The sequence below is a fragment of the Myzus persicae genome, unplaced genomic scaffold (assembly GCF_001856785.1).
Source record: "Myzus persicae strain clone G006 unplaced genomic scaffold, MPER_G0061.0, whole genome shotgun sequence".
NCBI lineage: Eukaryota > Metazoa > Arthropoda > Insecta > Hemiptera > Aphididae > Myzus > Myzus persicae.
The window spans coordinates 645,980-667,261 of NW_019100482.1; the positions used below are offsets into that span (position 1 = coordinate 645,980).

The following is a 21,282-nucleotide window of genomic DNA, read 5'->3' on the forward strand; positions in this document are numbered from 1 at the left end:
GTAAAACAAGTTATACTATAAAACAGTATGTTGTTTCTACTCACTCATAAATTCTGATTAATGTGTTCTTATATTATATTTTAATAAATTACAATGTCAGTATGTCATGTAGTACTGTTGTACCTACGTGACCTGACTTTATTTCTTATAGTTTTTAATTTTAAATATTTATATAATCGCACATAATTATTGATAGACCGGAGATTAAATTATTTTTAAAAAGCAAATGTAAGCCGATGATATTACGTATAATATAGTTAAAAAAAAAAAGCAATTAACATATTAGCATATAGTAGCAGATATTGTACTAGGTACACGCTTCGACGATGAATGAAAATATTATGTTTTTGCCCGAGTCTCGATGAAAAAAAAAAACCAAATCCAAACGAGTCGTCCGATCTTCCCTCGCAGTCTGGCGGCAGGACTATATAAGACGGGCGGTACATCGGTGGACACGACTGTATCGCACGGAGACGACGATCTCGTCGACATTATACCAATACTAAAAAACCGCTTATAAACACATCATCGTTTTTCACACCGCAAACGTATTCGCTTCCCCTAACCTCGTGTCTGCGACCGCGGGTCAAGGTCGATCCGGAATCCAAAACAGATTATTATTATTATTATTATTATTGCCGGACCGCATCTCGCTCGGCGTCAACAGCTCCGACGGCCGAGCGTTGTATAACAACAATAATAATAATAATAATAATAATAATAATAATAATAACACGACGAGATGAGACGCCGACCGCAGTCTCCTCCTACCCGTCCGATTCGCGCACACGTGGTCTTCGGCTACTATGGTCACCGGCTGAGTCGAGCTTGAGCGCCTCTCGCGTCTCTCGCGTACAGTATGACCCGCACGCGAGAGTCGCACGGACCGTCGTTCGGTTGTCGTAAGTCTTGTTTCCGACGTGTTCGCTCGCCGCCGTCGTCGCTCTGCAGCTCCAACGAGTGCTCTCCGGTCGTGAGTATCTGTTTCTATATAATATTGTTACATACGTAGTACATCGCAAGCCATATTATTATACAGTGGACGCCGCTTATAAGACTCGCGGATATAATAGGGTCAGTCGCTTATTAGACTCAAAATTGTCTGAAACGGTTGTCCGGACGTATCCAAATACGTTAAAAAGAAATTCGGTTATAAGACTCAACAATTCGTCTATAAGACTCAAATTTTGTAAAAAATATGGTAAAAAATAAACATTTTTGGTCAAAATTTAGAAATAAATTAATGTTTTTTGCTTTATTATGTGTGTATGTACAACAAATTGTATCGTCTTTCACATTTTTCAAATATATTTCCAGAATATTAGTTTATAACTAAAAAAAAAACAAAATAACAATTTTTTTCATAAATAATAAATATAGGTACATTATACCATACATCTTTTAGAATTTTTTATTAATGCATATAATCATTTTTTACAAGTATTGCAATTTCAATTTTTTTAATTTGTTCAATAATACGTATATCATATGTAATATGTATTAGAGTACTAAAATTAAAGAAAAATATGTAGTAAAATAAAATTCATAAATATGTAATTATTTTTTTTTCCACTTCGCCTATAAGATACATTCGGTTATAAGACTCACTTTGTGCTGGTCCCAATGTGAGTATTATAAGCAGCGTCCACTGTATTATAGTGTGCACGGTCACCGCGCGGGGTTGTCGACTGACGATGTAATATATTTTTTTGTTTTTCGAAACATTCCAATATTATTATTATATGTTGTTCGTACGATTGTAGGCACACGTTTTCGTCGTACGCGGCTCCCGACCCGACGCCTATAATACGTTAGCAGTGTTGGCCGAAGTCGAGAACTTTTTTTTCGTTGGTTAAATTACATCGCCTGCGAATTATAGATCACAAAATCGTAATTAAGTTATTTTCGAATTACTTTTTTTTTTCATCCGATAAATTCTGGTTGTTTTACGATTTTACGATTTTTAATTTAGTTTAAATAACAAAGCATTTCCCAAATGACTATCTATGGAAAAATAGTGAAACTTTTTTTTGTCAAATGGCTATTGCAAAATTATAGTATGTACAGTGAATCGTAATTAGCTATATATAATTATATAGATACATGAATAAACCATCACTTTGTTCTTAAAATATATAAAAAAAAAATTTTAGTTATGAGTAATTTAGTAACTTTACTGGGTACAAAAAAGGAACTTAAACTACGTATACATTACTTAGAAATTTCGCTACAGTAACTTGTAACTTAAGATTCAAGTTAAGTTATTTCCGAACGTTGGCTATAATAATTCATTAATAAATAAAATGTATCTTCATTCCGTTATCAGTGTGCAATAATACTATACGCATATATCTACTACAGTGTCAGAGTGTACTTATACAGTAGTTATACGCATATATATTATTTATTAATTTAATTAAAAATGCTTGAAAATTAAAATCAATTTATCATCGTTATTACTTGCGACTAATATAATTTCACCGTTTTACATTTATACCAATATTACCTACTGTGAAACAATTAATGTAAACTAGAGTATTGCTACGAATGCCGTCGAACGGATAATAAAGATGTTTAGTACTGAATTGAAAGTACGCAGTAATCATCATAATATTATCGAGTTGCAAGTAAAACGTTGAAAACTCTGAAATATTAATTATAATGTTGTTTTATTAGTTACATTAGGAAGACATTTTGTACGTTGTGGTACAACTAAAAGTTTTAATTTAAATCAAATCAAATGTTGTCTTTGCATTAGAGAAGTTGGAAAAATTATGTTCGCTAAAATATCGGCAAGACAATCATAAGGTCCATTTTAATGAAAAAATCTTCCACGTAGAATAATATTTCTTCGTTCATAATTGAATTGCATATCTATGCCACTTTAATGTTAATAACTATTATTTTTGGTTTTTGCTTCAAATTATATTTACGTTTTGACAAATCTGACTTTCATAATATAATTTTTTAAGACTATTTTATTTTTTAAGTTATTTACATTTGTGAAATATTTGTTGAATTCAATTCTTAATCAGATGTCTGTTTTGAAATCTTCAAAATATATTTCTTTGAAACTTCTTTATCTGTTTTATTTTTTGATTATACTACGAATCACACTGTTCATATTTTCATCATTTTTAGAGTTCTTATTATTTTTATTACTTATATTTTATAATATAATATATATAGTGTTAAATAACGGTTAAATTTGTTTTGAGAATGAATTCAAGTTTTTCCCAAATGATTGAACATCAATTTTCAATAATAAGATAAATGTTATGTATTGTATACATTTTAATTCACTTAAAATAAATATAAAACACTACGAAATAATAAAATCCATTTTAAATATTAATTTACTAGAGTGCTTATGCCACTAGCTAAAAATATCTAGAACTCATTCTCTTGATATAATATGTTAATTTGAATATATTTTAACTAATCGACACAAAATATGCAATGTTATGCACTTCCGTTTAATGGTAATGACATACAATTAAATAATTACCTAATCGTATCTACGTATACGATATAAGCTCGAATATCGTGTAGGTATATTTTTAAATCTACTAATACATATTCGTGATTAAGTATATTATAATTTGTTAGAAATAGTGATTTTAAAAATTATGTTACTTATAATATTACTATAGTAATGCCATAGTAATTAGGGACCTGCCTTTTTTATTTTATGATAATTTATATTTCAGACTGGGCTATGAATATATTATTAATTTCTAAAATGATATGAGTGTATGGTTTTTGGTTTTAAATTTGGTGACTCCTGGTAGTAAATTGGATCCAGTTTGTTGTTTTGAGGGTCAAAGGTGAACAATTCCAGTAAAACTCGAAAAATTACCTAGAAACAATAAAAAAAGCAGTTAAGCCGATGTCACTGTGGTGTACAGTAGCTTACAAATGGGTCACTGTAATGGATGGTATTAAATTTGAATTCAATGATATAAAATCTGTGTAGGTATGAAAAACTATTCTGAGCGAAGATGGTCGGTCAGTTTATAATATTACTTAGTAATTCAGTATATTTAATAATAATATTATTGTGATTAAAGTAATTTATTTAACTAGTACGCATTAGCACAACGCAGTAGATTCAATTCATTTTTACCAAAAAATATACATTTGAACAGTCATTGCTTGTATAAATTATAATGATATACTTTAAAAAGTTCAAGTACCCAGGAATAATATTTTTAATTTACAACAAAATAACAAGAATCATTATTTTCGTTATTTAATATGCAATTTCGTCCACATTTAAATATAAAAAAACTAAAAAAAAAAGCTGTGCTTTTAATATATTTTATGATTCTTTGGTTATAGAATACCTTAACTTACTTGTGTGGAACCTTGTTTGAAATTTTACCCTTACCTATAAAAGTTGAAAAGCTTTTTGACCCAACAAAAACATCTTATTGGCAATTATAAAAAAAAAAACTAAAAAATTTAGAATGTCATAAATATAACAGCCCGTAAACAGCTCAAAACCAGTCAAAATATTTTGATAATATCATGATGTATAGAAAACACAAATATAAATATTCAGTGAAAATTTCATGAATCCACGATATTTTTTTTTAGAGTTACATCAAAAACCTCGTTTCCGTAAAAATTCTATTTGTTTTTCCTTAAATGTTTGTTTGTTTTTTTCTGCTGTTTTTGAAAACTATTGGGAATTTTTTACTTTTGACCCTTGAACGTATCAACTAGATTGATTTTCCTACAAGATGGCGTTGAAGAAAATCGAAGCTCTTTTTCTATAACAAAACATGATGACGGACACAATAATAAATGAAAAAAAACACAAATAATTGTAAAATGAATGCATTCATCGTTCCGCTTTCAATTCAAAAACAAGGAATAATAACAAAACAAAGTTATCCTCAGAATAAATTTTTATTTTTTGTAGTTATTCAAGAATGAATATCCATAAGCTTGAAATGTACACCCAAAAATATACTAGTAGGAAATTGAACAGTGGATGAAGACGTGGGTGACAGTCTGTGAGTGTAGGCTTTCCCGATTGACTGAAAAACGGACAGTTCAATTTGATGCCAAAGGTTTCTTTTGATATTTTACATCACTGTTTTTTATAAATTCTGAACGCTCCGATGAATGTCAAAACATTTTATAATGATGTTTTTGTTTTTTGTTTTTTTTCCATCTGACACCACCTTTTGGAGCAGATAAATTGCTTTAATCATTAACTTTGAGAGTAGTTCCTGGTAGCAAATCGGAACTAGTTAGCACCTTGGAGATTTAAAAGCAAATATGTGTAGAAAATAATTCCTTTTAAAACGCACGATTTCAAAATATTAAAATACACAGGAACAATTTTTCGTAGTGTGTGTGAAATGTTTTAAAGTTTAAATGTTGTTAACAAATTTGAAAATTACGAAAATATGCTAATTATTTTGTAGTTAAAAATGTATAAAATTTTTAATTTTACTACCTAAGTTTGAAAATGTCATACAAGGTTCACTATAAGATATTCTTACAGAAATCTAAAAATATCAAAAATGCAAATGAATAATAATTTGAAAAACGTTTGTTATTTTGTTATAATTTAAAAAAAGTACTCTTTGTTTAGGAATTGAAACTTTTCGTTAAGTACGATGTTACTGCCTATTTATTATTCAAAATTACATTTTCAAAATATTTTTACACATTTTATTGGTTCTATCAATTAAATTATAAATAAAAAGAAATTAAAATTAAAACTATTTATACCATACTCATCTACGGTTCGTCGGTATTGTTTTAGAAGTAAAGAAACGGCCATATTAATATTAAAATAATAATTAAAATTCAAACTACCTATTGACGATGTACATTAAATGTATTATATTATATTTATGTACATCTTCACGTGACATCCACTATACATCAAAGCAATGAGTTTCCCTAATTTTATATTTTTTATATGAGTGGAAGTCAAATAAAATCAAATAGCGTCGTTTCAGTAAAGAGCCTACAAGAAATACATTTTATATTGAGTAGAAATGCATTAAAGTGCGTCATTTTAAAATCTGCACTCTAGAATATTCATATTAGCATTGCATTGATTGTAATATTATGGTTTACACTAATAACTTACCTAAATATTCATAATAATTACTACCTATATAAAATGTGTGTTCAGGATAGGGTCAGCATTCAATTTTTTTTTAATTGTTGGTACTTAATTTTTGTTTTTTTCAAGTGTGGGTATAATTTTTTAATTGTCATCTTATTTTATTAATTTGTTTCATATTTCTAATAATTTCATTCAATTTAAACTTTTTACCAACATTTTATTAATTATGGATTCATTTTCGTCTAATTAAATTTTTTTCCCAATAAATCTTCATGCATTTTTTAGAATGAATTGTGCATTTTATGAGATTATATTTGAATTACCTACATCGTAAACACAGGATAAGATTTTTTAATTTTTAAAGATAAGCACTCTTTTCCAGAAAAATATTGATGTTCTCAGAAAAGTTTTTTTTTTTTATTAATAGTTAGAAATGATAATGTGAAACAACATATTTTATGATAAATAGTTATATTCGTTAATATTTTTATCATGATAATGGTAATTGGTAATATCTTTTTAAATGTTTTTATTTTTTCGAATGACGGTTTAGTAACTATATCGTTTACTAGAAATCATTTCTTCTGATAAAATTAAATTTTATACCTAACAAGATAATAATTTCGTTGGAGATTTGCCACTCATATATTTTGATTAGATTACTAATGATAATAATGATTTTGTACTGATCGAAAAATCTTAAAGATGATGTTACCTACGCGTTTGTTGTCTCCGTCTTACGAACTTGCGACATATCAAATTTGCGTTCACTGGTTTGAATAGTGTGCCGTCAGTTTTGATATTATTGAGTGCATTTAAGTACTATCAAACTTTTAGGTAAGGACATTATCTATGCTTAAGGGTCGACGGATTTTCGATATATTCATTTTCAAGCAAGATACGAGTGTGTGAAGTAAAACAAACCAAAAATGCTCGTATCTCGCTTGAAGATTAAAATATCAAAAAATCCGCCGACATTTGAGCATAAATAATATTCTTACCTAAAACTTTGATAATAGGTCAATTCACTCTAATATCAAAACTAACAGCACACTATTGAAACTAGTGATCGGCAATGTTCTACGTTGTACGTGTGTAAGACGGAGACAACAAATGCATAGGTCCTCTTAAGTACCTACTCACATTATTAGGTGATCCGTTATGTTTATAAGTTGCAAATATAATTTTTTGTTGTACATTTCTCTGAAAAAAAAATTGTTACCTAGCTGTTTGACAGTCTAATTCCGGTAAAATGTTTTGTTAAAATATATTTTTTTTTCTTTAAATGAACTTGTTTAAATAACATGATAGCTTAAATCTTATATTTTTGTGAGTATCATTTCAAGTTAGTTTTTGATTATTATTGAAAAAAAAAATAGATTTAATTTTTGTTCTCATTGTTTCATCTTCACTTTTTTTCGGGCCACTTTCTAAATTAATTTTACTGTAAGTATTACAATCTATAAGTGCCAACGTTTTTAGGTTTTATGTATGCCTATATATATATATATATATGTTTTTTGATTCATACGTTGTATTCAATCTGTTTCAACGGGAACAATAAGAATAAACGATGGTATAGAATAAGCTAAAATTAATAAAAATAAAAAGGCAAACTAAACAGATTTCAGAGGCCTCCCAGTGGAGGTACTAAGACATGGGTTAAACATGTCTATACATAAATAAAACTAAATACCTTTAAATATTGTGCATGTCGTCACTCATTAACCGTCGTCGTTTTCCTCTATTAGCCTATTGTTCTTCCGACAATTCGATAAACAACGACCTATAGACACGATGAAAATAGATCTTATGGAAAAATTGATAGTACTTAAAAAGTAAGAAACGTGGACGCTCGAATACTTGATAGGAGGTACCCTTTTTCTAAACCTACCATCTTATTTTAACATCCTTATTACTTAATCTAATATTAGTATACCTACAACTACACTAATGTTTCAACTGAAAAAAAAAATGTATTGTGAATAATCAAGTTTTGCGTTTTAAGACAATTTTAGTGTTTGCTCCAGGTAGCCCCCCCCCCCCCCCCAAATGTATGTAAGCATTGAGACTCGCGTGCGCCGCACACTCTGTACACCCGGTTTTTGTGGCACTGTTCATCTTGCTTAAACATATCTTAGTTGGTTGACTTAAATTTTTCTGATTTGAATTCACTAATTAGTAATTACGTAGAATTTAAAATTACTGATGCGCTGTTATTTTCTATAAAAAAAAAAATATGCCAGATCCAAAAATCGTGTAGGACGTTATATAGATTTTTTTTGATTATAGAATGTAGTGGCGTATAATTGTATAATCACGATTGTAGCGTTAATGCGTTGTATTAAAATCGATATTAATTTTTAAATTAGTATAACTAAAATCGATGCTATAAATCAATAATAACTATAATCAATGTATTACGAACAAAGTAATTCTGAATTGTGATATTAAAATAATGATATTTTCTTCGGGATATTTTCAATGGTTGTCAGTGATTTATACATTTTTTGATTTAATATAACTATATTGAAAAAATCAAAATATCACCTTTTTAAAGTTAACTGGACCGTACTATATACAACTCCAATATGGAACAATAAGAAACTTTCTGAAAGAGATTCTTCAGAAAAAAATATAATATATAATAATAATATATTTGATGACATAACTGTTGAACAGAATATACGTTCCATATGAATCAAATAAAAACACATCACGTAATTTGTATAAATACAATATTTTCAAGTTTGTCACTTTTTAAGAGGATAATCTTTATAAATATTATAAGGCATATTATATAGCAAATGATTTTTAGTGATTAACTAATATCCTGAATTTTAATATCTCTGAGATACAGCAATAGCATAATATAGTAACTTAAATCCAACATGATATACGCATACCTACCTGCCTATCTGTTTTTTTTTATTTACTAGCGTAACATATGTGATAACATTTGGCGTATTTTGTTTTCATTGGCAAGCATTTTGGCAAAATGTTACCAAAAGTCAAAGATATGAAAACATTAAATTTATAATAATTCCACAACATATTTACTAAATAAATATAAATATGACTCATTGTAGTCATCTCAAATTATAGCAATATCCATTAGAAATAATTAAATACAATTTTTGATCGATGCCTTAAGTACCAATTTTAAATTTTAAATTGTTTGAAATTAAATTTGTAAGTTTAAAATGAGCTAAACTTAATATGGTTTTTAAATTACAAATAAAATAAATAATTTTGCCCAAATTGTTCGACTAATCTACATCATAATTAATAAGTTATGAAGTTATGTAGTAAATTCTAAAAATAATTAGGACATTGTGATAATTATTGCAGGTTTATGATATTACAATCACTTCACACTTGAGGTATTAATTTTTCTTCGTTTTAAATGTAATTAAAATATAGACGTAATAAAATTATGTTAATTAGTCAACTTAATACCTGTAATATTATAGGTGTATTATATTATGCAATGACTATAAGTCAAAATAATAAATCTAGTTAGTACATATGTTTGTGCATGTCACTAATTTCAGACCGCCGTAGGCTGTTATCACATAAAAACGACTACATATATAATTAATTATTTTGCATGCAAAAATGAATACTAGTTACGACTTCTTCCATCAATTAATCGTAACGTTATTATTTCTGTGTTATTTATGTGTTCGCCTTGTGGATTGCATTCATCAAATATCTTTACCAATTTATTTTTGGCGAAACATTATTAAACACCTATATATGTACCCATAGATAACGGACGAACCATGCGACCACAGTGTCTGTTATAATACTATAATAAATAACATTATTATAAATTACAAAATACTATTATACCGTTCAAGGTTTTATTGTTATTATAATATGTTTAACCAGTCAATTAAACTTTTATCGTCGATTAAACCACTCGGCGAGGTGGTGAGAGGACACACTTTCTTATAACTCTATAACATATGGGTAGGTATGCACGTATTGGAGTTAAAAAAATATATTATATGAAGATCATAAATCTGCCAACTTTTGATTATCTTTTAATAATAAATTACGATAGTTTTTACCAACTACCTGTAAATAATTACTTTTCATCGCGAATATTTATTTACCACCAAGCGTCCACGGTATATGTGCAACTGCGATATTAAGACTTCAATAGTAATGGTGCCAATTTTTAAATCTTATACAGTGATTTCGAGGTTTGCGACAACAACTCACGGTCGTCTAGATCTAACATAATGTACCGATTTTAGACAGTTATTAAAAATAAATACTCTATAAAAAAATCTTCTTTGAAATCACATAAACACTTAAGTAACTAAAAACTTTAATATACAACAAAAAAAAAGGAAATGTAAATTAAAACGTTTTTTCATTCATTGAGTTATAAAAAAAATAACACGTCCGTGGAACACTGGAAGCTTACACTGATAATGTGTGGACGAAATAACCTACTTAATCGTTGTGTCCCATTTAATTAAATAGTATGAGCACTGGACGAATACAAATCGTAATATAATCATGAATGGCAAAATGTATTATTTACAGCAGTATATATTTACTCACTATGAAAAAAGAAAAACCAGACGTGCGAACTTGAAATAAATTAAATGAAAACATAAAATAATAATTTATACTTGGATACGTCGTTCGACTGCAGTGATACACACACGCGGAAACAAAATAAATTAGTTTAGTACATTTGTATAATAATTTTGTACGTAATAAGGTTTTCCAAGACGAAAAAAAATATCAGTTCCTCAAGAAAATGACGTTTCTTTCTATAGGTTTCTTACACGCCGAAACAATGAATTATTCATAATAATATGATGAAATTATGAATTAAATTTAAAATAACAACCGTACATATAATATACCGCATGTACTAACTTAAATTCAAACTCTGTGCGGTTTGTTAACAGCTTGCACGTTGCCTACTAAATGTAATAACTAATAACCACATGTAAGAGTTGTCCCGAGAATATCAGGGATAATGTTATGTTTCCAAGTCGTTCATCACTCTGAATTGTTCGTATAATATAATATATTATAATATGTATTAAGGTGCACAGCAGTCTAATCTCAGCGTTTAACAATTCGTTGTTATTTTTTATTGCCCCCGTCCACGTGCACGAGACAGCGATAAAACAAAGTACATAAAAAGTGTTTTAACTTTATTGTTATTTTTACAAAATAACCGCATTTATACAAGATCGCCAAGACTGCATGTTGCAAGTAGGTATATAATATAATAGCTACCTACTACCTATACACAACGATAAACCCGTCCCTTGTGCCGAGCGTCGTCTAGATTCAGTTATTTTGCTAGTCAGCTACTCCTACGTGTAATATAATATCGATTCAATATGGTTAAATATTAATTGTCGGATCAAAAAACCGCTGTGCGTGAGACGTTGAGACCATCAAATCGAGTTCGTTGTGCCGACGATCACTTCATGTCGTACATTACACCTGCCTCGTGTTTATTATTTATGTTCTAGTGTGAATATACCTGTGAAAAATAAAAACGATTTCGGCAGAAATTCATTTTTATTCGGACACAGGATCATTCAAAACAGCTCTTCTACCTCGATTATACCGACTGATTACAGCAGTCACCGAACAGATACGGTCCGCAGGTCACCATCATACACACGGTGGCCTATTATCTCATGCACTTGTGCGTATTATTATATTATTATGATTATTATGTTAAACTTGCCCGCTAAGAACAACATATTTTACGAATTAAATAATATTTTCAACATAATGTCATTTTACCTTTTTTTTTTTAAAAAAAAAAAAAAAGAAATAATAAATTTGATTCTACATAATATTATTATGTCACTATATGTATGTACTATTGTATTGTACCTGGGAAACTTTCACATGATGCCGATCAGACGATGATTTGCCTATAAAATAAAACACGAGGCATCATAATATGCGTTAAACCGGCTCTGTGGGTCGTGATGTCAAACAGCTACGTATATATTATAGTTAATATTATCTAGTATTTCATTGAAAGAAACGACATTAAAGTAGTAAAGCCGTTATTTTCTTTGCCAATATTATGTCTAGAATCGAACGTGCTCTAATCTGTGGAACATACATATTATTATTGTTTTGGTCGTGTGTGAACGGGTTCCTTGAAACGATACGCACTTTATGCTATTATGCAGTCCAGTCTCGAATCTTGGTAACTCATAAACCTCGATAACTCGAACTTGTCCCTTGAAGTGTTTTTAAGTTATGGTTGAGGTGTACAACTCGAAAAATACATAACGTCAGCCTACATTTTGACGAACAGCCGCGCAATTCCAAAAAATTAAATATTTTTTTCTTATTTCATTCGACAGAAAAACAAATTGGTATCATAATAATAATATTTCAGTATGTTTTCTTCCGTAGATCTTTCCAATTGATACGCAACAGGTTCGTCATAACAACGCATAACTCCGATAAGTAATATTTAAATTCGAATGTACCTTATCATTATGGAAGAAATACAAGTCCAAAATAAAAAATTGTTATTTATGAGATGAACTTGACTATATTACTGCTAAGACATCAAACACTCACGATGTGATACTAACAAAGATTTGTTTGGTCAACATTTGTTAACTGGATTTAATTAAACTTTTTTTTCCTTCTACTGTACAATTTGGAGTTTTGCAGTTACGACAGTAAGTCAAAATTATTTTTATTCCCCTCGAGATTCGAGTTATCGAGATGACTCGATTGCACTTGTATTATATTATGTATGTGTATCGGGCATACTAAACATTTATCTGAGTTTTTTTTTAAATATATTTTATTTATATGTGAGACGTTGAGGATGTAACGATGTACCCGAAAGTAAAGCATTTCGGGTCAGTTTACCCAAACATTCTCCACCCTACGTTTCGACACAAAAAAGTAAAATGATTGCTGTAAGGTCATACAATAATTTCAAGTAGTCACATGCGGTATACCGGTACTTTACGATCTTGGTTTGAAAGTACGTAGGACTATATAATCATATTAAATTTTGAAGCAATCGACTATTAGCATATTCACATATATATTTTAATTTCCAAGCAAATATTGAGGAGGCGGCTGGGATGAACTTTGAATGGGCTAAGCCCACAGAGCCTCTCTAAGATTTACCCGATTTCCAACGATGACACAATTGTTAAAAAAATATCTAACAAAGGACATGACATATTTATACAAACCAAAATATCATCCATGATGCAATATATCTGAGATACTCATAAAAAATTTAAATAGCTGTATTATTAGAACATAATAATATAGTATTGTTGCTTGTACATAAATTTGACCCGTTTTATCGGATAATAAAAAAGTTAATTGTCTTGCGATAAATTTAAATGTGCCTATTGTATAGAATAATATTATTATTCTATTTAAAATTCAAGAATATGTACTAAAATTATTTAGGTAGTATATTATGCTAATGTACTGCAATATGAGTAACATATTGTAGCAACATTTTTTTTTCAATACACGTCGTGATTATTATTTATTTATTTTAAAACTGAATTATCTCCCAAACTTTGAATAATAAGAAATATTTTTGCCATTATTATGCGCATAATAATACATAGTTAAATCGTTAAAGAGTATTTTATATTATTCTGAAACTTACACTTTCCGACATTTGATAAAACAATATCCGTAGGTACCCGTAGCTGGCGCAATAAGCCCGCAACACGTTTTAGGTAGGGAAATGTTCTTTTATATTGACTTCGCTTTTCGAAAATGTCACAATATTGTTGTGTGGTTGTATTTGTATGCGGGAACCGTATATGGCCCAGGGTGATGAGTCGGCAGCGTTGTCAAGCTCCATCGTCGGTTAAAAACTGCCATTTGGTACCGACTGCTCCCCAAATATTGGCAGCAGGCAAAAGAAAACTGCTGCACTTGCTCTTTCCCAGAAATATAATGGTTCGATTTCTGTACAATATTTTACTGAAAAAATGTAACGTTTATACGACTGTAAGGTAATTATGGTGGATTACGATGATCAATACTACAATTATTATTACTAATATAAATAACAAAATATGTAGGTAGGTAGGTAAAATCTTGTTTCGCATAGGGTACGCGGACTGGTTTATTTAATTATTATTTAATAATCGTCATAATATATAGGTACGGTATAGGGATATTATTACTGGTACATGCAATTTTTTGTCAATTTACCAAGAAGATTTTCTACGGTTTTTTTTTTTTTTTGTAGGTTATATCGTGTATATGATGTAATGATTCAACTCCATATTATACAACAATATGAATAAGTTAAATACCTACCTATTTAATATAATATTAAAACATCCATAACATTTGGATTTAATATGCGTAATTATAATTTATAATATAATCTTATAACTCAAAGATGATATTTTATTTTATTTTTTATAAACAATCTAAATTGCAATTGTTTTAAAAGTTTCCACAGCATTATTGTTAATTCTGTTTTTAATCAAGTTTTCTTCATAAAAAAAACAATACTTAATAAAATATGTGTTAGGTATGTATTATATATATAAAGGTACCGGTCATTATTTATTTTCCCTATCGTCACTACAACTACCTACACTCAAACCACTTTCGCTTTAACTTATGTTTTTACTTATTAGATGATATTATTGATGCATCAACAAATTAGATAATATGAATTGCAATTATACAATACAATAAATTAATCCTATAGTACAATAAATTACCCCTGAAACTATTTTAGAAAACGATGTAATATCAATTTTAAGTGCACATTTTAAGTAACAATTGTTCTGATGACATACTGCACAATAAACTTAATTATAATATTTTATGTGTTACAATAAATAAATAGGTACCTATCGTATCTGGCTCACTGGAATATTGATTAAAAGTGAATAAATTTTTCAATTCTTAACACAATATTATGTAAAATATTCATTTAACGGTGGGTGGTTTTATAACCACAATACTGCAGTAGAATTGATTTCGTATAAGTACTAATTAAGTTAAAAAATTAAAGAAAAAAGACATTTTTGGAAATATTTTGCACTTTTTCGTGTCGTTGAACACTGCTATTCCATTATTAGGTAGTTACGCAGTTCAATATCGTCATCGATCATACTACCTACCTATAAAGTATAATATGTTTCCTTCGGCTTGAACAGCTCAAGGTAATAACAGGTTATCAAACTATAATTTTACTATCAATCAATAAATTATTGTTTGCGTTATTTAAGCCATAATTTTCAAGCACGTTCATACCCGTATTGTTTATATTATGTGCATAATGCATAACTTATACGTATCATAATGTAAACCCATTTTGTAAAATCACACGCTCGATGGACACTGATGCAAAGGGCTTTATTGGATGAAAAAGAAATATGTACCAAGCATGTAACTGCCCTACTTGGTTTGAAGCAGAACTATTGAACGACTGGTGGGTACAGTCGGTTTTGTTGTTTTGAATTTTAAATCGTTGTGGAGCGTGGATTTGGATAACCACCAAAAGACGCAGAACTGACAAGACGAAAAGTGATGGACTGAAAGGCTATTATTATGATATGGATTTGAGTCGGCTTGGCACAGCCCCATATTTGAATTGCATGTGCCCATATGGAAAAATAAGAAATACTTCACGTAGTGTATACTGAGATGTTTACGGCATAATATTTTGGGGAACTTCATAACTTAATTTTTACCCACTCCCCACCTTCTACAAATATGGTTCAGCGATGCTGAAAAATTGTAAATTATGTGCTCACTGACACAAGATTTTGACAAAGTAAAAATCAGTCAGAGCGGAATGTTCATCTTCTTAGCAGCATTATTATATGCACTGAAATCATTTTTTTTTTTTATTGAATTGACATATATTTTTTGTTATACCTAGATACAAAAGCATTTTGTTGAAGAAAAAAATGGTATTTATTTTTTTCTCGATATATTTTGTCAACTTATTTCTTAGCTTTGAAGTAGTATACAAAATAAAAACCAGAAAACCCATTTTCCTGGTAGTAAATCGTTATCGCGAGCGTAAAGTCACGCTCTTGGGGGGGGGGGGGGGGGATGGTTCTACAAGAGGAAATCCCCAACCTTGACAGTATAATATGATTCACGTAAGTACACGAATAACCTTGGCAGTGAAAACAACAGCTCTTCACTACAGGACTTTAGATGTATATGCTAATGTAACATTGTAATTGTATGAATAAAAATAAATTATTATTATTTATAAATAATAAATTTGAAAATTATGAAAATATAACATATGCAATTTCGCTTTATCGTGAACTGCTTTGCCTCTGTCAACTCTAAAATATAACTACAAACTCTAACTATAAACACATGATTTAAGAAATTTAATCAAATTTAATAATTTTAAATGCACATGTGAAATGTTTTGTAATAATATATTTTTAATGGTTATAAATTGAAATAATACTTCGTTAACGCGGACACGTTTTATTTATAATTTATATCAACTAATATAATTGCATCTTAATTAATTACAGTGAACAATGATATAGTAATTATTTCAAGCAATACATTTTCATAATAATAATAGTGTTTGTTACATTACAATAATTGTCAAAAAGTTTTTTTCAAGTTAGGTTTGGAGGTTAGGAGGTAGGTTAAAAAAAATCATAAGTAGGGTTTTAAATTTAATTTTTCTTCTAGAATTTTATTCAAAAGTTTGTCAGTCACGAAAAAGCAGTTTTCTTATAACGTATTTTACAAAATGTTCAACTCTTTTTTTTTCTTTTATTTATTACCAATTTAATATGTTGCTGGAATTTCTTTACGATAGCGTTGAAAAGAAATGATTAATAATGTTAAAATGGTTTGACGTTTGACTAGAAAACGATTGAACTTCAGCGCTTTGAATTTAAAACGATATCATATATAGACGGATACTTAAAATTGTGTATTATAAAAATAAAAATATATTGTCGATCGAAAGTGCTTTTTAAAAATAATTTTCTTCTCTTTTTAGCAAGCTGAAGTTAAAGCGAGTTATTAAAGGTTTCCTTGTCTGTTGTTTTATTAAAACAAGTTATACAAGAATTTTCAACGCAATTTGAGATTGTTTTTAACTCAACATGTATTATTCATTGAAAGTATTTTTTATTCATTTTCATTTACTGGTTTATGAAATTTTAATTTCACGACCATAAAACAAAAAGTTATACTGTGATAATATTAAGAACCTTATTATTCCGTGTGTAGACAATATTTTTGATGTACATATACTTACGCTTAAATAAAACCGTTGCTTGGTGTTCAATGTTATTATTTTTATTTTACAAATCTCTTAAAAGTATACATATTTCGTGCTATTATTCTAAGATTATTCATTCGTGAATATTGTATAAATTTATTTTAAATTAGTTAGGTTTTGATGGGGTCTGCTTTAAAAGTGGCTGAAAAAATATTATAGCCAAATAGTGTTTTGGGAGAGACATAACAATAATAAGGAAAAGTAATTTATATTAGTTTTACGAAGTACATTATATTTCAATATTATTTAATGCAAAAATAAAATACATTTTTTATTTTATTTTCGATCAAACTGTATTCATAATCTATGCATAATAGCATAATAATTAAATGTAATAAATAAGATAATAATACGAAAGCCTTGATAGGCATGAGCAAGGAAACCGTTCATCAACAGAACCTCTATTTATTGATACATGTTATGTTAGATTTTTAATTTTTCATGATTTTATCCATTAATATGATGATCTCTATTTGGTGTGTTTATACAATGTAATCAAATATAATATTTTTGTAAAAACAAATACCTATTTACAAATATATATATATGTTACGGGCAATGTGGAATACCGGGTAATGTAAACCACGAATTTTTTTTTAATACCATCATTCATTTTATTCATGTATCATAATACAATAAATTATGAATTTTTTGAAACACTGTGTATAAACTTATTTTTGTTACTTATCGTATTACCTATTTAAAAACCAAGTGTAGAAAAGCAAACAGACTATGTAATCCCAAGTGTCATGCTTCTAAATATTGTTCAAATAAATAGGTAATAATAAAATTATAATTTATTATAAAAATAAAATGATGATACTTGTTCATTTTTTTTTTTATTATTCCATCAAAATATTCGTAATATTATGGTACATGAATAAAATTAATAATGATTATATTTTATAATAATAATAAAAAATAATATAAATTGGTTAAAAAAAAATTTTGTGGTTTACATTGTCCGGGCAGGACCACATTGCCCGGTATTCCACATTGCCCGTAACGTATATATGTAATATAGTAAAAGTGTGCAGTGGTGTCAATGGCGCTTATTGGTGGTTATTATTGACCAAAATAATATAACTCATAAGAAATTAATTTTGCCTGAAAATTTCCGGAGCGGGAAGGGGGGGGGTTATCGACTCAAATATTATCTATATTATTTGAGCATTAAATGCCGTTGTAATTTCGGGTTTGACACAGCGTTTGGTACCTATACGTTTTGAGTTTTCTTTAATTTTGTTAAAGTTTTCGTTTTTGTGAGCTGGTTGTCGTCTCTATAGTTGCTATATATTTTTTAAAAATGTAACGTCCATGGTAATTGGTGGAGTGATTACCATTGGATAATGCACATTTTTCAGGGAAGTCGTGACTTGTTGTTGTTACTGTATGCTCTTTCATGGACATAGTTTTGGCAGTTTAGACTTTGAGGTGCCTGTTTGTTGATTCGAGGTGTATCGATTTTTAACCTAAAAGATGCGTTTTTATTGGCAAAAGTTAGTAAACTATCTTTAGAAATAGAACGCAATCCATCCGTCTTCTTCGCTTAGAATTGGTTTTTCGTATGGGCGAAATGATTTATCATTCAGTTAATATGTATTATCATTTTCTAGTCATGGTAAATATATAAATATTTAAAAATATTTTGGTTATTTTAGAGACTTTCATGAAAAAATTTGAAATTTTCTACTTTTTTAGTATTTTTTCGAATTATATTGCATTTTTTTAGTTAAGTCAAACATTTATCTAATCTTAAAAATGTACTACTATAGACTCTTTAATCTTTAGAAGTTGTTCGCATACCTACCAATTAAACAATTTCAAAAATACATGATCACAATGTTTGTTTTAAGCGTTTTAATTTTCAACTTGGTCAAAACCATACAAATTTGCAAATAATTTTGAAATTGAATCTTTACATTTTAAATTTAAATATCAACTTATGGTTCGCAGAATTTCTTTGATGGGTCTCAATATTCCTAAACTAATAAGGCAATTTTATTCAAATAAATATATCTAATTTTTTATATTTCACAAAAGTACATACACAATCTATACAATTTTGTACAATAAGTATATAAGATAAGGGTCCATATAACATAGATTTCTTGAGTAAGAAACCACCCATGAGTAGCACTTAGCTTGGTGTGAAATAAATAAATGAAAATAATTTTAGTCCTAAATTGACTAAACAATTTTATATTTTATTTGATTTGATATCTCTAAGTACGATAATAATGTGAAGTATAACTAGTATTGTAGTATATAAATCTTAGAATGGATAAAATTATATTTTTAGTAACTTTTGTTTTATTTTATTATGATCGTGGAAAATGTTATTATCAAACATCATATTATATCAATTTTTTGTATTTTTTTGTATTTTTTTTATCCTTAGTACTTAAACCTAAACATTGAAATTTAAAAATAATCTTTATATTTAACAAAATAAAGGTATAAGGTATTCATTATTCAGTATTGCATTATATTAAAATTAAATGATAAAATTGTTTGTGATAAAAATGTTTGTTAATAATACTATATTATTATTATGGCATACTGGCATACGCCCTTGATTTTTTTATTTTTAGTGAAGGGTCGAGTTCATAAAATATAATAATAATGGAAAAACAAATATATATATGTATTAAATAATTTTTTTTAATAGACATTTGAAGTTTACATTTGGCCGAAATGTATTATTTAAACAAAAAACAATTATTTTATAGACATTTTCAGGATTTTAGATATTTCAATGCAAGTCAAAAAAAAATTAATCTTAAATTCTTGAAACTTTTTGTCTTTATGCTTTTCTATACGCACTGCCATTTTCGAAATATTTAGTTTAATGCTAAGCTATTTATAGATCGGTCCAACTCATACCGATCTAAGCCATGTAAGGTATATAATATGTCTGTATTGATTTATACGGTAATATTGTAATAACAATAATAATTTATGCATTTATGATATATAACATTTCATATTATAATGACAATTATAATATTATTATATTATTGTTAGTATTATATAAAACTAATACTGTGGTTTGTGCAAAAATAAGTTCAACATACCGTATGCCTTTAACAAAGATACTCGACCAGTTTTAGTTTCTAGAAAAATGTATATTTGTGCAGCAAACATCCATTTATGATTTATCGATCCGTAAAATATTACCAATACTCAAGAGACGTTCATTTATTGTAACTTTCAGGAAATATAACTTCTATATTTCTATAAGATATATTAAATAAGTTTGTTCTAATAATGTGTGTATATTATATATATATGATTCAGGCAAACAATAAAAGTGGTTGTCTGCTGTGCACAATTAATTTTAGTTTATTTTCCAATTTGATGGGAAGTAATCAAATATTGTCGACTTACAAGATAGGTGACCCATCTAAACAGTTCTAAATCAGTAACAAGTACACTTACATGACAAAATCCGCATTTGAGAATTAAATTAATACTGATACCTCGTATAAAAAATATAATATGCAGAGTACCAATACTGAATACCTTGTAATTCTTAACATTAATCTTTTGATGATTCTATAACTATATTATATAGTAGGCGGGTATTTACATTTTACTTTTTGGAAATATTTTTTTTAATTTTTGTTCAATGACTTATATAGAAATCTTATCACGTCAATGAACAGACTACACTTTAATTATTCATAAATAGACAGTTTGGTAAAATTGATATTCACTAAAGTATATATATTTATTCATGGCTCATCCAACTTTAACACTTACATTTTTAATCGAATATAATCTACTTTGATACAATTCATTTTACACATTTAATGTATAAGAGTTGTTTATACATACGTAAAAAATAAACAAATTAGAAAAGCTCACTCTGCAAGCGTGCTAA

At 28.2% G+C, this 21,282-nt stretch overlaps 1 protein-coding gene across 1 annotated transcript in view; it reads left to right on the forward strand.

Moving 5' to 3' along the window:
• Positions 1-779: 779 nt before the first annotated feature.
• The window catches only part of LOC111027318 (pyrokinin-1 receptor-like), a 49,705-nt gene continuing 29,202 nt past the window's right edge, over positions 780-21,282 (forward strand). The window contains exon 1 of the mRNA XM_022305676.1: positions 780-973. The gene's annotated coding sequence lies outside the window, so the exon portion shown is untranslated. The remainder of the gene's footprint in view (positions 974-21,282) is intronic.